The 22,805-nt window shown below is 44.5% G+C and overlaps 1 protein-coding gene and 1 non-coding gene across 7 annotated transcripts in view; one reads left to right on the top strand and one right to left on the bottom strand.

The window, feature by feature from the left end:
- MSRA (methionine sulfoxide reductase A) overlaps positions 1 to 22,805 on the top strand; it is a 515,786-nt gene that overhangs the window by 116,019 nt on the left and 376,962 nt on the right. The window lies entirely within an intron of this gene.
- LOC149453076 (U6 spliceosomal RNA) lies at positions 4,384 to 4,490 on the bottom strand. The gene has a single exon (XR_016314739.1). It is a non-coding gene; the product is annotated as a U6 spliceosomal RNA (small nuclear RNA).

Genomic DNA, 22,805 nt, shown 5'->3' with positions numbered 1-22,805 from the left:
AGAACTCCCAGGCGTACCCCCTTGCTGTCTCCAAAGAATAAGAAGAGTCGACTGCAGTATGCCAAAAGCCATGTGGACAAACCACAAAAGTTGTGGGATAGTGTTCTGTGGACTGATGAAACAAAATTAGAACTGTTTGGGCCCATGGATCAACGCTATGTTTGGAGGAGGAAGAACAAGGCCTATGATGAAAAGAACACCTTGCCTACTGTGAAGCATGGTGGAGGGTCAATCATGCTTTGGGGCTGTTTTGCTTCTGCAGGTACAGGGAAGCTTCAGCGTGTGCAAGGTACCATGAATTCTCTTCAGTACCAGGAGATATTGGATGGAAACGTGATGCAGTCCGTCACACACCTGAGGCTTGGGAGACGTTGGACCTTTCAACAGGACAATGATCCCAAGCATACCTCCAAGTCCACTAGAGCATGGTTGCAGAGGAAAGGCTGGAACATTTTGGAGTGGCCATCGCAGTCACCAGACTTAAATCCGATTGAGAACCTCTGGTGGGACTTAAAGAAAGCAGTTGCAGTGCGCAAGCCTAAGAATGTGACTGAACTGGAGGCCTTTGCCCATGAAGAATGGGCGAAGATACCCGTAGATCGCTGCAAGACACTTGTGTCAAGCTATGCTTCACGTTTAAAAGCTGTTATAACTGTAAAAGGATGCTGTACTAAGTACTAAGATTGAATGTCACTTGGGGGTTGAATAAAACTGATAATGCTGTGAGCACAGAAAAGACATTTGTGGTTATTTCATTATAACTGTTATGTTATATTTGTCTGACCTACAAGTGCCTCTTTAATGTAAATGTAAGCAAGATGACTGAATGATCAAAAGCAATGTCAAACTGGCCAAAACACTCAATTTCAGTGGGGGTTGAATAATTTTGGACACAACTGTATATAGTGCCAGAAAGGTTTGCTCAGCGCTGTACATTATAGTGGGGGACAGAACATGAGGCAATACAGTAACAAACCAATACACGAGGGGTTCGAGGGCCCTGCTCTTTCGAGCTTACTTTAACCCCTTGTCATCCAAAAGTGTGATCTGCTTGTGTAGTTATCCTGCTGGTCAGTGGGAGCCTCTCTACTGCTATAGCTACTGGTCTTCGAGCCTGACCATGACAAATATGATCACCCAGGTAGCTATAGTTAAAACAATATTATCTAAGAACCTGTATGTCAGCCATTCTCAATTAGGGTTTCTCCAGAGGTTGCAAGGAGTTCCTTGACCTATAACTAAATGGCTTCCCATCTGATGGTGCCTTCATAGATCTAGGTCCTTCACCATTTGGCAGAGCTAGTAACATGACCTCAATGATTTTTGTAAGCTGTCTGTAAGGTGGTTTTCTAACCAGCACTGTAAGAGACTGATTATTTCCACTGACCACCAATGTAAAGGGCATACTGTATTTTTTATGACCCCCAATGGACTAATCGTAGCAGGAGTTCCCTGAGACGTGACAATTATTTCAAGGGTTCCTCAGGGGTAGAAAGGTTGGGAAAGACTGCTGTATGTTTTCTGCACAGTTATAATACCGCTGCCTACCATGTTTCTAAATAGACTACAAAATATTCTCCAAAACTTTATTTGGCAAGGGAAAAGACCAAGAGTTAATAAGAAGCTTCTGATCCAACACCAGAGTTCTGGAGGCATGGGTGCTCCTAACATCCCAAACTATTATAAGGCCACTATCCTAGACAAACTGAAACACTGGTGGAACCAAGAAAGTACAAAGAAATGGGTCCACATTGAAAGTGTTATGAGGGTGTGTTGCCTTAGTTCTATTTTGGAGCAGAGATTCTATTACCTAAACTAATAGTGCATACTCCTCTGATGTTGATTAGAACTTCCTTGAAGACATGGCAGTCACTACAAAGGAGTAGAGAACGCACATCTTTGAAACCCACAAACACCAGAGTATCAGATTCATCACAATATTGTATTGCTTCCAATTATATTGAATCTTTCAAAGAGGAGTAAAAGGTGGGAAGTTGTAACAATGTTGCTCTACACATTTCTTGAACCAATAGCCTACTTCAAGAGAAAGCTGGAGGTATCTACAATCATATAACTAGACCTTGTTATTACACACATAGAACTATATACGGTAGATCATTATAACTTATATTGTACATCAAATATAATTATCAACTCAATCCAATAAAAATTCTTTCACTGTGTGTGCATTGCACATCCCATATACAGGGGAGGCTTGCAGGAGATCTCAAAGGTCAGTAGTCCAGCTGGAAATAATTTATTTGAATTATCAATATAAAAATTAGTCAATAGTTCTTCCAGTCACTGAGAACTGCTTTCATAATATCATTAAAGAATTACTGCAGAAATTAGATTAATTTAAACACTTACTTGGAACAAGCTTGGCTCAAGTGAATTTTCCAGATGCCACCTCCAAGTGGTCGATGAAGTCGTTAGTGGCGTCCTCTTCCGGCACATGCTCAGGGGACTTCCCCTCTGTGCACCAAACTTAGAGTAGCATTCTGATTGGCCAAGGCATAGATCATGGTGCCATCCACCACTCCTTTCACCTCGACCAATCACAGCACGCCTTGTATTCATTTAAAAAAATACAAGGCTTCTCCTGAGTGGTGGAGAGGGTGAGTGATGCTGTATGTTGGCATCACCTGGTCATGCGCCAGAAGAGGACACCACTAACTGTATGTAGCATGGGCTTCAAAGGCGAACTACACCTTTGAAGAACACAAAGAAAAATCCAGATAGCTGCACTTCTTGATGGCTTGATGAGGGACAGGAGAGGATAACATGTTTCGTGCCCATCGGGCACTTAGTTGTAACGGCTTCACTGTCAGCCATGTGGAAGTGGCTTCTGGATAATTCCTTCAAGCCAAGCTTACCCAAAGTAAGTGATTAAGCTAATATCATTCCTGATGTTCTTCTTTAAGGTAGTCCCATCAATCTACAGTGTCATGGATTTGAACCAAGGTAGACATAAATGACATCCAACGCAAGTGATACCTGTGGCGTCTTCCATAGATGCCATGGAGAAAGCTAATGCAGGAACCACATCTAAGGACTGATAGGCTACAATATATTACATTTTTTTATTGGTGAGTTGAGTTACACTGTAGCCTCCCTGGCGTTATTCCCGAGTGTAGCTCGGGGTAAAGTTTCAGTACCACAAGCGGTAACCCCGAGCTACACTCGTGAATACCCGGCGGTGCTGCTCCACGATCCCTCGATCACTTACAGTACCTTGTCCTGCGCTCCCGCGATGTCCCTCCTGCAGTGTCCCCGGCAATGTAATCTGGCGGATGCCGACATCTGTCATCTAGGTTCCGTCCCCTGCGAGCGTCGGGACGTACGGGGATGGGACGGCGGGAAATTTGAAAATGACAAAAAGTGACATTCATTAAAATCACATAGTAAAACATTACTGTATCAAACCATTTCACATACATTTTGTCCCGAGTGCTTTGTCCTGTGCCCTGCCTGCATTTTTACTGTTCTTTCTGCCTGGAAACTGAGAAACGCCCATGGCGTCCAGAAAGCGTCCCTTTCGGTCAAAAGTGGTTTTAGACCAGCTAGAGAACAGCGATAGTAAATTAGAACCACTTGCAGAATTGAATGATAATGATTCGTGGGGAAATCCGTCATCAGACACTGAAAATGATTCTGCGACTGAGCTCAGTGATGTGCGAACTTGGCGCTATATTTCAAATTTCAGTGTTTTTGGTTTGATTATATTATTGAATTAAATGTATTATTATATTATTATTATTTTTATGATTATTTATTAAATTATAATGTATGATTTCGTGCTTCAAATTTTATCATACTCGGGATGTTTACTAGACTCTTGTTCGGACAGATTTCAGCGAGTTATTCCTAAAAATTACAGGCCTACAATATAAAACGCCAAATTTCCATGCAAAATAATGGTACCGCTTTCAGCACCAAAAATCTGAAATAATCATACCGCCAAGGAGGTTAAATTAGAAAGGTTAGAAGAACCCTAAAAGGTGAGTCATTTGGGAAGTCCTGTTATGTACACAGGGCCTTGACTTCTCTCCAGTCTGATAATAAAGTGGTATACGTGAAGCAGCCTGCCATTAGTAATAGCACAGCATTTGTTGCCCATCTAAGAAACCCCCCCCCCCCCCGTGTAACATATGATTTGATCCTTCCAGTAGATCCTTTGATTTTCAACTTCCTTCAGTGGGGTGACAACTTTGTTCTGCAGGGATATCACTGCAGTGTTTGCACCCTGAGGATCATCATAGATGGACATTTAGTTTCACACAGATCACTATTGCAAAAAAAAATTGCATTCTGGTAACCATATGGGATTAAAGTTGATGTAAACCCCAACTGAACGACATTTTGTTTGCTAAAAAACTTTTTTTTTAAATGGAACGCTTCACGAATTTGCGTGTCATCCTTGCTCAGGGGCCATGTTAATCTTTTCTGTATCATTCCAATTCTAGTATATGTGCTGCCGAAGCAAGCACTAAAATGAAGAACTTTTGAATGACAGGGGATTGGGCTGAAGTTGGTCATGGAAGGTTGAAGTTCTATGAGCAACCTGTGCCTAAAATCCAATGGGGGTCCACAGGGACTGATCTAATGATTATCATAAACATAAACCTTTTTTTCCCAGTGATGGCTGCTTGGTATTTCTCAGGGTGGGTATCCTAAAAGGTGACAGGGTGACAATGCAGGAGAACAGTTGGGGGATGGGGACAGACCATCATCACCCTTTAACAGGAAGGGCAGAATCACCAGGGATTACTTTAACAAAAGCTGCAGATTTAAAAAAATATATAAAAAATTACTTTTGGAATTGAATTATTATGTTAAAACCTTTTGGTTCTCACATAGTAACAAATTAAAGCCCAACACCAGCTAATGCTGTTCTAAGCAGCTAGAACATTATATTTTTTTCTTTTCGGAAAACATTTTAATAAAAGCTGATGGTTGTGTGCCTCCTCCCCCCAGCAGTGTTATATGCTTTGTCTCAACCTCAGTAACTGCCATTTTTTTTGGACAGCTTGGCCTGCCTGTAAAATGTGGAAAACATTTAAATATAAACAGACACTATGATTACAAGTATTAACCACACAGTTACCATAATAAAGTATTTTTGGTGATTGTCATTAAACTGTTAGATCCTCAGGGGGCCATAGTGACTTTGACAGTTGAATGACAGGGGGTTGGGCTGAAATTGGACATGGAAGGTTGAAGCTGTATGAGCAACCAGTGACCTGGTATACTATGGGGGTCCACAGGGACTGAGCTGAGGATTAACAAAAGCACTTGGTGTCACCAGAAGGGTCCTGCACTGCCGTTTTAAACCAGGCTCACTTTATTTGCAGGCCTATGATTGATTGGTAACAAAAAAATGATCATGCATGTTTGCTTGTTTTCAATATATGTTATACAATAGAAATGCTTACAATGAGTAACAATCTGCTTACAACTGCTTGTATAAACTGCACTTAAAGAAGTTGTAATGGTATAATTATTTTTTCCGTAAATAATAAATATGGTATTATTGTAGACAATGCTGGAAGTGCAAATGTAGATGAACTTGCTTCTACTGGTCACCAGAGTGCACACCACCACCAAAGTAACAAATGGAGGCTTATCAGAAATGGAGACCCCTTAATTACAGGGGGTCCCAAACAGCTTTATAATGTAGAGCACTGCCAGGCTTCCCGAGGGAGGCTCTGCCCAACATGTTTCGTCATCAAAAGACGTCCTCTAGGGGCTACAGGGTTCACCTAGCGCAGTATCCATTTGAATTAGCCTGTTAAGAGACAATATCCTCTTATATACTTGCAGCTTTGTGACTTCAGTTGATTGGGGATTTGCACGGTTTGATCTTACATATATATTCAATATGTTATCTAATCGGACGGATTTGAATTGGAAGGATTCAGTATTTTCGGCCGCTAGTCCAACCTTGCAAGACAAATGGCATGAGCTGATCGGGCAATATTGACTGGCATCGGGGACATCCAAATTAACAAATGGAATGAAGTTTGGATCCATTCGTTGTCTGAATTATTGAACAAATTCGAAAATTTTATTCATTTTCCTATGGGCTTGAACTATTATCGCATCATGTGACATCATCTGAATGAAAGAAATACATTTGTTAATTTCATTAAAACATTTTTTTCAAATTTGTTTCTATGCTCATTCAACGATTCGGATACAAAATAAAATTTTCGTCCGAAAAATGAATCAAAACTAAATGAATCACACCTGTCTACTCGTCATATAGTTGTGATCAAGTGGATGCTGACCCTAAGGTTATAGAGATCCTTTTAGGAGCTTACAAATTCTTATTGAACTATTGTGAAGATACATTGATTAATACTCGTGGAATTTAGGCATTGGGTTGGATGTTGCCATTGGCTTTTCTGTTCATTGTATGGTCTCTGTAGCTTGTGTAGCTTGATGATATTTATCCATCCATTTATGGTAAATTGTAATTCTATTCTTCGGTAGGGCCCTTCCAATTAACGTTGATTCTTTTACCTAGATACAGTTATTGAATGACATGTATATATTGTAGAAATTTTCTGGTAGCTGGTAACTCTAAACACCTTTTTTACTCCCTTTTTTCATTAAAAATTCTTACTGTGTCCCCCCCGCTGGGGAGATTGACCCTTCTCATTTGAATAAAAACACATGTCCCTGTTGGAACATTTTCCTCAATTTTTCTTATGGCCAATTGTGGATTTCCCAACACTATGTCTTGATCACTAAGTCATAAAAACATAGATGACTGATGGCAGAAAAAGACCAAGCAGTCAAAGGGGCAGATCTGATGTGCGACTTTTTTTTTCTCTGCCATAGTTCTTTCTTGTTTCTATGATCTTATGGCCATTGCTACTGATACAAAGAGTCTTGGGGAAATCCAGCATTTGCTGGTGGGCTGACTTGAGGGAGTTGATTTTTGGAAGTGTAGTTGTACCCGGATAGATTGCATTTGCCTAGGTAATTCTCACATGTGATGCCGAACCTCCATTATTGAAAGAACTGAAATCCAGCACAGTGGCTAAGCAGTTAGCACTTCCGCCTGGCAGTACTAGGGTCATCGGTTCAAATCCCAGCCACGGCACCACCTGCCTGGAGTTTGCAGGTTCTCCCTGTGCCTGCGTGGGTTTCCTCCAGGTACTCTGGTTTCCTCCCACACTCCAAAGACATGCTAGTAGGTTAATTGGCTCCTGTCTAAATTGTCCCTAGTATGTGTATGTATGAATGTGAGTTAGGGACCTTAGATTGTACGCCCCTTGAGGGTTAGGGACTGATGTGAATGTACAATATATATGTAAAGCGCTGCGTAAAATGATGGCGCTATATAAGTAGCTGTAATAAATAAAAATAAATAATAAATCCAATGAATGGAAGGGGCAGGCCAGGCACAGTTATGCTGCAGAGGAAAGAGCTAGACGATGCTGTACATCCCCCATCCAGGAACTAATGAAGGCTGTATCTGCATGCTCATGCTGCAGCTTCTAACGCACATTGTGAGAAGCTCAAAGTGTGCAGTAAAGTCAGGGTAAGCAATTTCATTAGAGGAGCGGTGTCTGTATCTAAAAGATTGAAGGGAAGGCTGGAGGTCAGCTTTAAACATTGCCTATTCTATCCAAAGCTAGATGTACAGCATTTTACACAATATGGCCAAAGGTAGTTGGGTCCTTCAAATGATTACATTCAGGTGTTTCCAGTGAAGGGTACTGTTAGAACTATATTATACTATGACATTGTAGAAAATTGTGCTTTTCTAACCTTGTGGTAACAGTTTGGTGAAGATCCTTTTCTGTTCTGGAATGACGGGGCCCCTGTATACAAAGCCAGCTCCATAAAGACATGGTTTGACCAGTTTGGTATGGAAGTACTGGGGTGGCCTACACAAAGTCCTGACCTCAACACTACTAAAACACCTTTGGTCCTCAACTCTACTGAAACACCTTTGGACCTCAACCCTGCTGAACACCTTTGGACCTCAACACTCTTGAATAACTTTGGACCTCAACCCTACTGAACACCTTTGGACCTCAACCCAGCTAAACACCTTTGGATCTCAACCCTACCTAGGATGACTTGGAACTCCAATTGTGAGCCAGGCCTTCTCATCCAACATCAGTGCCTTATCTCAACCTCACTGAACTTCTTTGGGATGTATCGGAGTGCGGTCTGTGAGCCAGGTCTTCTCAAGCCAACATCAATACCTGTAGTGGTGTATTTAGGCTTTGCGCTGCCCTAGGCAACACAAAAATTGTGCGCCCCCCCATGAGAGAGCGAGAGAGTTCAATGAGTGTGTGTGTATATATGATTTTCTCTCTCTCTTCCATCTTTCATTCTCTCTTTTCCCTCTCTCATTCTCTCTTTTCCCTCTCTCATTCTCTCTTTCCTCTCTCTCTCTCTTTTTTTTCCCTCTCTCTCTTTCCCTCTCTTTCCCTCTCTCTCTTTCCCTCTCTCTCTTTCCCTCTCTCTCTTTCCCTCTCTCTCTTTCCTTCTCTCTCTTTCCCTCTCTCTCTTTCCCTCTCTCTCTTCCCTCTCTCTCTTCCCTCTCTCTCTTCCCTCTCTCTCTTCCCTCTCTCTCTTCCCTCTCTCTCTTCCCTCTCTCTCTTCCCTCTCCCTTTCTTTCTTCCCTCTCCCTTTCTGCTCTCTTTCCTCTCTTTTTCTCTCTCTCCCTCTTCCCTCTCTGTCTTTCTCTCTCTGTCTCTCTCTCTCTCTCTCTTCCCTCTCTTTCTCTCTCTCTCTTCCCTCTCTCAGGTCGTATGGAATTGTATACACACACAGTACACCCTGTTCCAAATTATTATGCAAATTCTATTTAAGTGTCACAAAGATGAAATATTTTGTTTTTCAGTTTAACTCATGGATGGCATTGTGTGTCAGGGCTCTTTTGATCACTGAAAACAATCTCGGACACCTGTGATAATTAGATTGGCCGGTGAGCCCAATTTAAGGAAAAACTACTAAAGGAGGGTGTTCCACATTATTAAGCAGAGCACCATTTTCATGCAATATGGGGAAGAAAAAGGATCTCTCTGCTGCCGAAAAGAGTGAAATAGTTCAATGCCTTGGACGAGGTATGAAAACATTAGATATTTCTCGAAAACGTAAGCGTAATCATCGCACTATTAAGAGATTTGTGGCTGATTCAGAGCACAGACGGGTTTGTGCAGATAAAGGCACATTGAAGAAGATTTCTGCCAGATCCATGCATCGGATCAAGAGAGCAGCTACTAAACTACCATTACATAGCAGCAAACAGATATTTGAAGCTGCTGGTGCCTCTGGAGTCCCACGGACATCAAGGTGTAGAGTCCTCCAGAGTCTTGCAACTGTGCATAAACCTTCTATTCGGCCATCAATAACCAATGCTCACAAGCAGAAACGGCTGCATTGGGCAGAAAAATACATGAAGACTAATTTTCAAACAGTCCTGTTCACTGATGAGTGCCGTGCAACCCTGGATGGTCCAGATGGATGGAGTAGTGAATGGTTGGTGGACGGCCATCCTGTTCCAACAAGGCTGTGATGTCAGCAAGGCGGTGGTGGAGTCATGTTTTGGGCCGGAATCATGGGAACAGAGCTGGTCGGCCCTTTTAGGGTCCCCGAAGGTGTAAAGATGACCTCTGCAAAGTATGTGGAGATTATGACTGACCACTTTCTTCCCTGGTACAGAAGGAAGAACTATGCTTTCCGTAATAAAATCATCTTCATGCATGACAATGCACCATCTCATGCTGCAAAGAATACCTCTGCATCAATGGCTGCTATGGGGATAAAAGGAGAGAAAGTCATGGTGTGGCCTCCATCCTCCCCTGACCTCAATCCCATTGAGAACCTTTGGAGCATCCTCAAGCAAAAGATCTATGAGGGTGGGAGGCAGTTTACATCCAAACAGCAGCTCTGGGAGGCTATTCTGACATCTTGCAAACAAATTCAAGCAGAAACTGTCCATAAACTCACAAGTTCAATGGATGCAAGACTTGTGAAGCTGCTATCAAATAAGGGGTCCTATGTTACAATGTAACGTGACCTGTTCAAATGTTTAAAAAGTTAAAATGTTGGTAAAAGTTTGATTGAAATAGCTTTTGATTTCAGTAAATACGCTGCAAACACAACAAATGACAATTTTCAGTTCTTTACAACCTATAAAGTGTTTTGAAACTTACTGTGCGGAATAATTTGGAACAGTGCATTGGAAGTGTTTTATGTTTAACAAAAATCCTGTTATCATTAGGAGGTTTGTTCAATAAAATGTGAATTGTACTCTTAATAGTTGATAACATGAGAATTATGCTGACTGTTATTTACATCAATTATTTAGGTAAATGAGAAAAATATCATTTGCATAATAATTTGGAACACGGTGTATGATTACCCCCCTCCCCCACCTCATCCAAGGGCTCTCTGGGCAACAGGAAATGTGGGCAGGGGGTGGTAAGCATACAGTGTGTGCAGTCCCATATGATGTGTCAGTGATTGTGTATCATATGCTGGATGGACGACAGGAGGGAGAGCCCAGAGAACACAACACAGCTCACCTCCTCCGGGCTCTTTCCTCTCCACCACTTCTCCTATCCCTGCTCCAGGCGTTCCTCTGGTCCTGGCTCTGAGTGTGGGCGGGGGAAGGAGCTCAGGGGAGAGCAGCCACTCAGGAACACCAGGGCACCTCCTCCATCTGGCCAGATCTGTCTCTCCCTGCAGCAGCAGAAAGCCTACAGGAGGGAGAGGGGGAGAAACCTCAAGCCAGCTTTCAACTGCTGGAGGGAAAAATACACAGTGCATCCTTCTGTAACTGCTCTCTCCCACCACACTGATCCTCCTGCTGTCTGGGCCACCTACAGGAGTACTGGTGGTACCCCTCAGATGGCGGCCCTGCATGGCTCTGTCCGCCACTGCTCACCAGGTCCCGCCCCCCTAAAAATTGACACCCTAGGCAAATGCCTTGCTTGCCTCGCGCTAGGTACGCTGCTGAATACCTGACCTCATAAATGGGCAAAATGCCCACAGACAGCCTCCATGATCTTCTGGAAAGCCTTCCCAAAAGAGTAGAGAATGTTAAAAACTTTGGGTTATAGAGGTTAGGAAAAGGAGGGGACAACTCCATATTACTGGCCATAATTTTGGAATAGAATGTCCAAGAAGATTATATAGGTGTGATGATTAAGTGTCTATTCTGTAAGGAGCAAACATGGCTGCCGTTATTTCTATATATATATATATAAACTCTATAACATTTTAGACGCATTCACTGCTGACAACAAAAAAACTTTACACCAGATAGACAACTGGAAAAAATCAAAAATTAATGTAGTACCCCAATAAGGTACAATCATAGTAAACTTAACCATTTCAGAAAGAAAAACAACAGGAAATGAAGGGAATACAATCCTCCATTGGGCACACACAAGCAGCAATAAAAGCATTTATTTCTAGTAGAATGAGGAAGGTATAAAATCTCTCTTGGGGTTTTTGTTTTATTACATGTTGTTCCTGCTCGTAGATCCATTATTTTTAAACTTCTGCTACAGACCAAGCTCTCCAGGAAAAGTGGCAGTTACAGGCATTGGGAAAAATCCATATAACACTGCTAAAGGAGCATACAACCCAGAAAAGGTGTGTAAAAGGCACTAGATTTTCCGTTCATATTCTCTCATGGTGGTGGATGGCTAGTCCAATTCACAGAGCTTGCTATATCTAGTAAGAGTTCTTTTACTACTTTTGTGACGACGATTTTACTAAAGGCCAAATTTAAAATGCCCCTTGTGAGAACACCAATTAACTGTGCAACAGAGAACTAGTAATGTGCAACTGTGTTTTATTTTATTTTTTTTTTTTTTTTGCTGCGTTAATTTTTTTTTTTGCTGTTTTTATTTATTCCGGTCTGAATATGTATGTTTTTTTGTGAATTTTTTTGTATTTTTTCCCAAGTAGACATGCATTTTTTGCATATATTTATATTTAAATTTTGATTATTTACAAATGTGGCTTATTAGCTCATATCTTCTTGTGATATTTACTCACTTTTATCTGTGTTTGTTATTCTATTTTACATTTATAATTTTTTCACAATTTATGTTTATCCATTATTCTTTTTCTCTTTCTTTGTTTCTCCTTTTATTCCACTTCACTTTCCTTTTTTCTTTTCCTCCTTTCTTGTTGTTCTCTGAGATCACTACTTTTGATACAATGGTTTTATATGTCTTGTTGTTGACAATGTAATAGTAGGCGTACCCTCAGGATTCAAGAGTGCTGATTAGGACAGGTGTTCTTTATTAACTAATACCGATATAAGACAGCACTTTTGTTGTTTTCTTTGTTATGATCAGGGGCGGACTGACAACTCATGGGGCCCCCGGGCAATAGGGGATCATGGGGCCCTTGGGTCCTTGCCCACACTCAAACCACACCCAAAAAAGCCTATGAAAGGTACCAGGGGCAGGTCATGGGGCCCCCTTCAGACCCCGGGCCCTCGGGCAGTGCCCGAGTTCCCAAATGGTCAGTCCGCCCCTGGTTATGATTAAGCACGAGATCGTGTGAAACACGTTAACAGGTCCTGTATTCATGTTCTGGTGTTTTGTGTGTCCTATGGATCAATAAATATACACTATATTCATGTATCCTTCGGTGTGGCTGACCCTTCTTCCAACTGTGCGTGTTCCTGGACCACTGCGGGAAATGAGAGGATAGGGTGTACGAAATTACTGAAAGAGTTTATTGGACTGATAATTCTCAGATGCAATATATCTGTGTCTATTAAAGCAGCGTTAGGTATAATAGTATAGGGGGTGCCAGGGGCGGACTGACCATTTGGAAACTCGGGCACTGCCCGAGGGCCCAGGGTCAGTAGGGGGCCCCATGAGATGCCCCTGGTGCCTTTTTCATAGGCTTTTTTGAGTTTAGGAAAGGACACAGGGGCCCCATGATCCCCTATTGCCCGGGGGCCCCATGAGTTGTCAGTCCACCCCCGGGGGGTGCTGACAACAAGAGCTTTTTCCAGCAGTACTTCTTGCACCTCCAGCACTGAATGTATGTATTGGTGTAATGGCAAGGGGTGCTAGGTTGTTCTGCAGGGTCTATTGATGCTGGCTGCTGAGGCATCCATTGTTGCTGGAAGGAATCTATTTTTGTATGGCAGTTTATTTTTACCGAGGAACTCTTTTGTTGATGAGGGTAATTTTTTGCTGGAATGGATCTACTGTTGAGGGAGGAGTCTATTGTTGCTGGGTGCTGGAGAGTTTATTGATGCTGTGTACTGGGAGATCTGTTGATGATGCCAGGGTTTGTTTTTGTTGGAGTGATATTTTGCTGTGGAGATTCATTGTTGCTGGGGGTCTGTTGTTGCTAGTGGAGGATCTATTGATGCTGAGAAGACTTATGTTGTTGGGGGGTCAGTTCTTCCTGGAAGGAGGAGTGGGCTCCTCCAGGCATACCTGCCCTCACCCTATCCATTGATACATGTGCTTCTACTATGGAGGCTTTGGAAATTTTAGTTAGGGTGACAGTACACTGAGGACCCTTGACGTGGGACTGTGGCTCACAAATCTTTTTGCAAATTTGTGCAAACAAAACCCTCTGTTTTTAACACAAACTGTTAGACGGGGCCAAATTGGTTGTTTTGCAGGCAGGCTGGTAAATGTTTCTGGGAAATCCTTTGTTTTCCATTGCCCTCCATGTGCACCTTACTGCTAAGGCTGGTTATAGGTTGGGACGGTTGCCATTTTTTGTGTAGTTGGCTAACTTGGATGCTGGGGTGCACTGGATGCCTTTGCTGTCATATTGTATAGCTGGGTGCATGTGCATCCCTGTGCAGTTAAGGAGGGATGGGCTCCTCCAGCCATACCTGCTCTTTCAAAGAAGGTGTCTAGCCAGCACCAGCAATGACAGCCTCTAAAATGCCACATCCACAAGGGAAAAACCAAGGGACGAACTTCCTGCACTGTGATCAAACAGCCGACAGCTGGGAGGAACATTCCAACGTCACATCCACTAGGCCAGGACCAACGCGTTTCGTCGCTTGATGTCTCCGCCCATTGAAGACGTCAAATGACGAAACGCGTTGGACCTGGCCTAGTGGATGTGACGTTGGAACGTTCCTCCCCGCTGCCGGCTGTTTGATCGCAGTGCAGAAGGTTCGTCCCTTGGTTTTTCCCTTGTGGATGTGGCATTTTAGAGGCTGTCATTGCTGGTGTCGGCTAGACACCTTCTTTGTGAGTGCAATACTTTATTAATAAAATTTTACTGGTTTTAAACGTACTGCACCATCATATCTCTTCTTATTCCTCGAGCTTTGCCCATGTTATTGGAAGATCATTTGCTGCTTAGCTGTTCCATATGTGCTGCCTAGCTGTTCCATATGTGCTGATTGGATCACTATTGGTTGCTGTTCCTCTACTGCAGCGGTTCTCAACCTGGGGGTCGCGACCCCTTTGGGGGTCGAACGACGCTTCCACAGGGGTCGCCTAAGACCATCGGAAAACACATATTTCCGATGGTCTTAGGAACCGAGACACCGCTCCTCGCCGCCGCCGCCGTCTCCAGGTGTGGGCGGGATGACATGCCGCCCCTGTCATCTGGACACACCTCGAGATCAATCCTCGCCTGTGATTGGCCGCCGGCACTGTAGCTCAGGAGAGGCACACAGGCGGCCAATCACCGGCAAGGAGGTGGAGCTTGGAGAGGAGGAGCCGAGCGGCACCGCGAAGATCGAGCGAGTGAAGAGGAGGAGAGCGGCCGGAGAAGGAAGACATCTGACAGGTAAGTGTCGGTACCATGGGAGAGGGAGGGAGCGTGCGAGCCCAGGCTGGAGCAGGGGTCTGCAAGGTAAGTATCATTGGTGTCAGTGGGAATAGTGCCAAATCATTGGTGTCACTAATACCAATGATGGGGCACTATTCCTCCCACTGACACCAACGATGGGACACTATTCCTCCCACTGACGCCAATGATGGGGCACTATTCCTCCCACTGACACCAACGATGGGGCACTATTCCTCCCCCCACTGACACCAACGATGAGGCACGATTCCTCCCCCAAATGACACCAACGATGGGGCACTATTCCTCCCCCACTGACACCAAGGATGGGGCACGATTCCTCCCCCCACTGACACCAACGATGGGGCACAATTCCTCCCCCCACTGACACCAAGGATGGGGCACTATTCCTCCCCCCACTGACACCAAGGATGGGGCACTATTCCTCCCCCCACTGACACCAAGGATGGGGCACTATTCCTCCCCCCACTGACACCAAGGATGGGGCACTATTCCTCCCCCCACTGACACCAAGGATGGGGCACTATTCCTCCCCCCACTGACACCAAGGATGGGGCACTATTCCTCCCCCCACTGACACCTATGATGGGGCACTATTCCCCCCACTGACACCTATGATGGGGCACTATTCCCCCCACTGACACCAATGATGGGGCACTATTCCCCCCACTGACACCTATGATGGGGCACTATTCCTCCCCCCACTGACACCAATGATGGGGCACTATTCCTCCTCCCACTGACACCAATGATGGGGCACTATTCCTCCCACTGACAGCAATGATGGGGCACTATTCCTCCCACTGACACCGATGATGGGGCACTATTCCTCCCACTGACACCGATGATGGGGCACTATTCCTCCCACTGACACCAACGATGGGGCACTATTCCTCCCCCCACTGACACCAACGATGAGGCACGATTCCTCCCCCAAATGACACCAACGATGGGGCACTATTCCTCCCCCACTGACACCAAGGATGGGGCACGATTCCTCCCCCCACTGACACCAACGATGGGGCACAATTCCTCCCCCCACTGACACCAAGGATGGGGCACTATTCCTCCCCCCACTGACACCAAGGATGGGGCACTATTCCTCCCCCCACTGACACCAAGGATGGGGCACTATTCCTCCCCCCACTGACACCAAGGATGGGGCACTATTCCTCCCCCCACTGACACCAAGGATGGGGCACTATTCCTCCCCCCACTGACACCAAGGATGGGGCACTATTCCTCCCCCCACTGACACCTATGATGGGGCACTATTCCCCCCACTGACACCTATGATGGGGCACTATTCCCCCCACTGACACCAATGATGGGGCACTATTCCCCCCACTGACACCTATGATGGGGCACTATTCCTCCCCCCACTGACACCAATGATGGGGCACTATTCCTCCTCCCACTGACACCAATGATGGGGCACTATTCCTCCCACTGACAGCAATGATGGGGCACTATTCCTCCCACTGATACCAATGATGGGGCACTATTCCTCCCACTGATACCAATGATGAGGCACTATTCCTCCCACTGACACCGATGATGGGGCACTATTCCTCCCACTGATACCGATGATGGGGCACTATTCCTCCCACTGACACCGATGATGGGGCACTATTCCTCCCACTGACACCGATGATGGGGCACTATTCCTCCCACTGATACCGATGACGGGGCACTATTCCTCACACTGATACCGATGACGAGGCACTATTCCTCCCACTGACACCGATGACGAGGCACTATTCCTCCCACTGACACCGATGACGAGGCACTATTCCTCCCACTGATACCAATGATGGGACACTATTCCTCCCACTGATACCAATGACGGGGCACTATTCCTCCCACTGATACCAATGACGGGGCACTATTCCTCCCACTGATACCAATGACGGGGCACTATTCCTCCCACTGATACCAATGACGGGGCACTATTCCTCCCACTGATACCAATGACGGGGCACTATTCCTCCTCCCACTGATACCAATGACGGGGCACTATTCCTCCCACTGACACCAATGACGGGGCACTATTCCTCCCACTGATACCAATGATGGGGCACTATTCATCCCACTGATACCAATGATGGAACACTATTCCTCCCACTGATACCAATGATGAGGCACTATTCCTCCCACTGACACCTATGATGGGGCACTATTCCCCCCACTGACACCAATGATGGGGCACTATTCCTCCCCCCACTGACACCAATGATGGGGCACTATTCCTCCTCCCACTAACACCTATGATGGGCACTATTCCTCCTCCCACTGACACCTATGATGGGGCACTATTCCTCCCACTGATACCGATGATGGGACACTATTCCTCCCACTGATACCAATGATGAGGCACTATTCCTCCCACTGACACCGATGATGGGGCACTATTCCTCCCACTGACACCGATGATGGGGCACTATTCCTCCCACTGACACCGATGATGGAGCACTATTCCTCCCACTGATACCGATGACGGGGCACTATTCCTCACACTGACACCGATGACGAGGCACTATTCCTCCCACTGACACCAATGACGGGGCACTATTCCTCCCACTGACACCAATGATGGGACACTATTCCCCCCCACTGATACCAATGATGGGGCACTATTCCTCCCACTGACACCAATGATCGGGCACTATTCCTCCCACTGATACCAATGATGGGACACTATTCCTCCCACTGATACCAATGATGGGGCACTATTCCCCCCCCTGACACCAATGATGGGGCACTATTCCTCCCACTGATACCAATGATGGGGCACTATTCCTCCCACTGATACCAATGATGGGGCACTATTCCTCCCACTGATACCAATGATGAGGCACTATTCCTCCCACTGATACCAATGATGGGGCACTATTCCCCCCCTGACACCAATGATGGGGCACTATTCCTCCCACTGATACCAATGATGAGGCACTATTCCTCCCACTGATACCAATGATGGGGCACTATTCCTCCTACTGACACCAATGATGGGACACTATTCCTCACACTGACACCAATGATGGGGCACTATTCCTCCCACTGACACCAATGATGGGGCACTATTCCTCCCACTGATACCAATGACGGGGCACTATTCCTCCCACTGACACCAATGACGGGGCACTATTCCTCCCACTGACACCAATGAAGGGGGCACTATTCCTCCCACTGACACCAATGACGGGGCACTATTCTTCCCACTGATACCAATGATGGGGCACTATTCCTCCCACTGATACCAATGATGGGGCACTATTCCTCCCAATGACACCAATGATGGGGCACTATTCCTCCCAATGACACCAATGATGGGGCACTATTCCTCCCACTGATACCAATGATGGGGCACTATTCCTCCCAATGACACCAATGACGTGGCACTATTCCTCCTACTGCAAAATTACAGTTATGAAGTAGCAACGAAAATAATTTTATGGTTGGGGGTCACCACAACATGAGGAACTGTATTAAGGGGTCGCGGCGCTAGAAAGGTTGAGAACCACTGATCTACTGGGATATCCTGCAGATCATCGCTCCCAGAGCAAAATGCTATCATGCTGGTTTATAATATAATCAGCATATAGCTGTGGTGAGTGTATTCATTTCATCTGGTGTCAGATTTGCACATGGGTGTTTGTTTTCACGATTGAAATTAAGTTGATATTGGACTATCACTGTTATGGTGGCTGGACTTATGTTTATATTTATGAATTCATTTATTTCTATTATTTATCCTTGCATGTTTTGTGAATAATTAGCGCACTTTTTATTTGTACACCATTTTACCTTTTTTGGTTAGAGGTGCTGCTTATTATTTGATTTATTTTGCATTGTCTGTGGCGCTTCTTATACAGGGTGCAGCAACATAACCTCCTTTTTTCAAAACGCAATAAAACCCATTTTATGAATCAGAATTGTTTTTATTGTCTTTAATAATGTAGGTACATATCTAAAGTTCTGTTTTACACAGTTTTGAAAATCATATCAGGTAGGTGACGCCCCCCATTGTCCATACACTGAATAAGCCGATTTCTGGCGTTTTTCATGACCCTTTCCAGCATAGCAGCGGGTATGTTGGCAATTTCTGCGCGGATGTTGGCCTTCAGGTCTTGTAGGGTCCTTGGACGGTTTATATAAATGTGGGACTTCAAAAAACCCCACAAAAAAAAGTCGCAAGGAGCAAATCGGGGGAGCTGGCTGGTCACTCCAAATCGCCCCTTATTGAGATGAGGTGCTCCGGGAAGTGTTCCCTTAAAACAGCCATTGATGCTCTTGAAGTGTGAGCCGTTGCTCCGTCCTGTTGGAACCAAATGTCCCCTAAGTCCAATTCATCAAGTCGTGGAAAAACAAATTCCTCCAACATGTTCACATACCGGTCTGAATTCACTTATTCAGTGTATGGACAATGGGGGGCGTCACCTACCTGATATGATTTTCAAAACTGTGGAAAACAGAACTTTAGATATGTACCTACATTATTAAAGACAATAAAAACAATTCTGATTCATAAAATGGGTTTTATTGCGTTTTGAAAAAAGGAAGTTATGTCGCTGCACCCTGTATCTGCTACATTATACCTGCTCTTCACCTATCCATTTATACATGTGCTCCTACTATGGTGGCTTTGGAAATTTTAGTTAGGTCCACAGTACACAGAGGACCCTTGACATGGGACTGTGGCTTACGTATGTATTTGCAAATGTGTGCAAATGAAACCCTGTTTTTAACACAAACTCTTAGACAGGGCCAAAAGGGTTGTTTTGCAGGCTGGCTGGTAGGTGTTGCTGGGAAATCCTTTGTTTGTTTGTGATGCCTCCACACAGACACAGTATACAACAAGGCATGGTAAGTCAGTGATGGGGAGATGTTTGATTGGATGGAGACCACAGGTAATACTGGCGTCTATGACTAGTCCTTTGCCCTCTACTTGCTGTTTCTGCAGAGGTTCCATAGTTAAGGTCCTCTTTAACCTTGTGTGTTTTTTATTTTTTGCTGGGTCCCCTTTAAAGAGACACTTTCACCTTGCATATCTGGGGCAAAGTGATGTCTCTACAAAGGACCTCCAACTTCTAATACTCACCTGGCAGAAAATGACACAAAAAATGGTCCCAACCTATAACCAGCCTTAGCAGTAAGGGGCACTTGGAGGGGCAATGCACATCGCAAACTACTGTTGTGGGATGGGGCTATTGTTGCTGGCTGCTAGAGAGACTATTGATGCTGGCTGCTGGGAGATCTATTGTTGCTGAGGTGGTACTTTGTTTGCTGGAGGGTGTAGGGGGATCTATTGCTTAATGGGGGGCTTATGTCGCTGTGGCTGGAAGAAATCTGCTGTTGAGGGAGGGGTCTATCGTTGTTTGATGCTGCAGAGTCCACTATTGCCGACTGCTGGGAGATCTGTCGGTGCTGTCAGGAGTCTGTTGTTGCTGGGGTGGTGTTTTTTTAGGGGGCCCACTGTTGCTGGGGGTGGGGCTATTGCTTCTGGCTGCGGGGATCTATTGTACTGCTTTTCTCGTTATCATTAAAAAATTCCATACAAATTACAAAATGGTACTTGGGTCTGTGGTACTGGGAGGTGGGTGGACTATGCTAAGATGGTTAGTGCCCGGAGGCAAGAAGAGACTCAAAAGGTTGGGAGGGGGGGGGGGGGTACCTGCACCTATTCTCTCAGAAAAAAAGCCCTCATAACAACAGTCTTTTCATAGTCAAAATGCAACTAACAGCCCCAAGGCTCTAACACTGCCTTGTAACCTTCCTTCTAAATTTGTTTAAAAATCACTCTTATTTTAGTTATTTATGTGCAATCACATGACTGAAAATTCTCTGTTCTGTGTCCCTTCCTTAGCATGTGGAGAGCAGGAACAATCAGAGGGCTGACGTAAAGGCAGGGAAGAGAGAAGGCTCTGCAGGGGCTGGTCCATGTTCTGTGTCTTTTCCTTTAAATGGAGTGGGTGGGAACAATCACAGGGTCTGATGTAAAGGAAAGAATGCTCTGTAGGGGCCCGACCGTGTTCTCTGTCCCTTCCTTTGCATTGGTGGACAAGAACAATCGGAGGGGCTGGGGGGGACAGAATGCTCTGCAAGGGTGAGTCCATGTTTCTTTCCCATTCCCTTGTGTGTGGTGGGCAGAAACAATCGATGGGGCTGACATAAAAGCAGGGAGGAGAGAAGGCCCTGCACACACCATAATAATGGAAATGGTGGAGCTGATGGGGAACAGAGTTAACCAAAATGGGATTTAAGTTCCTATTTAAGTAATACTTACTGGTCTTGTCCTTCTCTATAGCTGTGGCACCAATTCACAAAAAGAACATTGGGGAACTGGAGAAAGTACAGAGAAGGCCAACAAAACTGATACGAGGCATGGAGGAGCTCAGCTATGAGGAAAGATTAGAGGAACTGAATTTATTCTCTTGAGGAGAGGAGATTAAGGGGGGATATGATCAACAGGAATAATACATAAGGGGGGATATGATCTCCATGTATAATACATAAGGGGGATATGATCTCCATGTATAATACATAAGGGGGGATATGATCTCCATGTATAATACATAAGGGGGGATATGATCTCCATGTATAATACATAAGGGGGGATATGATCTCCATGTATAATACATAAGGGGGGGATATGATCTCCATGTATAATACATAAGGGGGATATGATCTCCATGTATAATACATAAGGGGGGATATGATCTCCATGTATAATACATAAGGGGGGATATGATCTCCATGTATAATACATAAGGGGGATATGATCTCCATGTATAATACATAAGGGGGGATATGATCAACATGTATAATACATAAGGGGGGATATGATCACCATGTATAATACATAAGGGGGGGTGTGATCACCATGTATAATACATAAGGGGGGGTGTGATCACCATGTATAATACATAAGGGGGGGGGGGTGTGATCACCATGTATAATACATAAGGGGGGGTATGATCACCATGTATAATACATAAGGGGGGGTATGATCACCATGTATAATACATAAGGGGGGGTATGATCACCATGTATAATACATAAGGGGGGGTATGATCACCATGTATAATACATAAGGGGGGGGGGATATGATCAACATGTATAATACATAAAGGGGGGATATGATCAACATGTATAATACATAAGGGGGGATATGATCTCCATGTATAATACATAAGGGGGGATATGATCTCCATGTATAATACATAAGGGGGGATATGATCTCCATGTATAATACATAAGGGGGGATATGATCTCCATGTATAATACATAAGGGGGATATGATCCCCATGTATAATACATAAGGGGGGGTATGATCACCATGTATAATACATAAGGGGGGAATATGATCAACATGTATAATACATAAAGGGGGGATATGATCAACATGTATAATACATAAGGGGGGATATGATCTCCATGTATAATACATAAGGGGGGATATGATCTCCATGTATAATACATAAGGGGGGATATGATCTCCATGTATAATACATAAGGGGGGATATGATTACCATGTATAATACATAAGGGGGGGTATGATCACCATGTATAATACATAAGGGGGGGTATGATCACCATGTATAATACATAAGGGGGGGATATGATCAACATGTATAATACATAAGGGGGGATATGATCTCCATGTATAATACATAAGGGGGGATATGATCTCCATGTATAATACATAAGGGGGGATATGATCTCCATGTATAATACATAAGGGGGATATGATCCCCATGTATAATACATAAGGGGGGATATGATCTCCATGTATAATACATAAGGGGGGATATGATCTCCATGTATAATACATAAGGGGGGATATGATCACCATGTATAATACATAAGGGGGGATATGATCTCCATGTATAATACATAAGGGGGATATGATCACCATGTATAATACATAAGGGGGGGTGTGATCACCATGTATAATACATAAGGGGGTGTGTGATCACCATGTATAATACATAAGGGGGGGTGTGATCACC

Source organism: Staurois parvus, unplaced genomic scaffold, assembly GCF_062004578.1.
Source record: "Staurois parvus isolate SC_StPar_1 unplaced genomic scaffold, SC_StPar_1.0 ptg000453l, whole genome shotgun sequence".
Taxonomy (NCBI): Eukaryota; Metazoa; Chordata; class Amphibia; order Anura; family Ranidae; genus Staurois; species Staurois parvus.
This window is presented reverse-complemented; position numbering and strand designations above follow the sequence as displayed.